This window comes from Vombatus ursinus, unplaced genomic scaffold, assembly GCF_900497805.2.
Source record: "Vombatus ursinus unplaced genomic scaffold, bare-nosed wombat genome assembly UNPS02014773.1, whole genome shotgun sequence".
Lineage (NCBI taxonomy): Eukaryota > Metazoa > Chordata > Mammalia > Diprotodontia > Vombatidae > Vombatus > Vombatus ursinus.
In genome coordinates, this window is record NW_020954551.1 from 15,530,810 (window position 1) to 15,531,559 (window position 750).

Consider the following 750-nt stretch of genomic DNA (forward strand, 5'->3'; position numbering starts at 1 on the left):
GCATTTGCATCCACGGGGTACGGTCCTGCTTCATCTCAACCCTTTTTAAAGCTACATTTCCAACTTCCAGCAAAGCCCTTCGAAAGCCTCCGGGTGAGCGTCCCCAGCAGGAACACCGACACCAGATGCAGCAACCGGGAAGCGCTTTGGGCGAGAACGCTTGCTCCAGTGCAGAAAACCTCCGTCTCATCAACAGTTGCTTAGAAACATGGAGGATTGTATGAACTGTAAGAACTATTTGAGAGCAGCTGAGTGACCAGGTGGATGGATAGAGCTCCGGCCTTGAAGTCAGGGAGCCCTCAGTGCAAATGTGGCTTCAGACACTTGCTAACTGTGTGACCCTCCCTGGGCAAGTCACTTCACCCCGATTGCCTCAAAAGAAAACCCAAACCCTGTCTGAATTATTTATAGCATCAGCATGGAATACTATAAAGAATACCTAGGGTTAAGTGTCAACTCTCGTAACTACAAGCTGAGTGACCCTGGGCAAGTCAGAAATTCTAGAAGCTGTGCTCCATCTATAAAATTGGGATAACACTTACTTACACTACAAACCTGCCCCTTCTGTGGGGAAGCTTTTCAGTAAAGAAGCCACTAAATGAACATGAGCAGATTAGAATTAACCTGTCAATTCTTCATCATTACCAGTATGTTAGTTCCCATGCTATGGGAATATAAGCATAGCATTACTTCACACATTCCTACACTACCTCAAAAACAGTGACTCAGCTCACTTCACTTGACCCAATC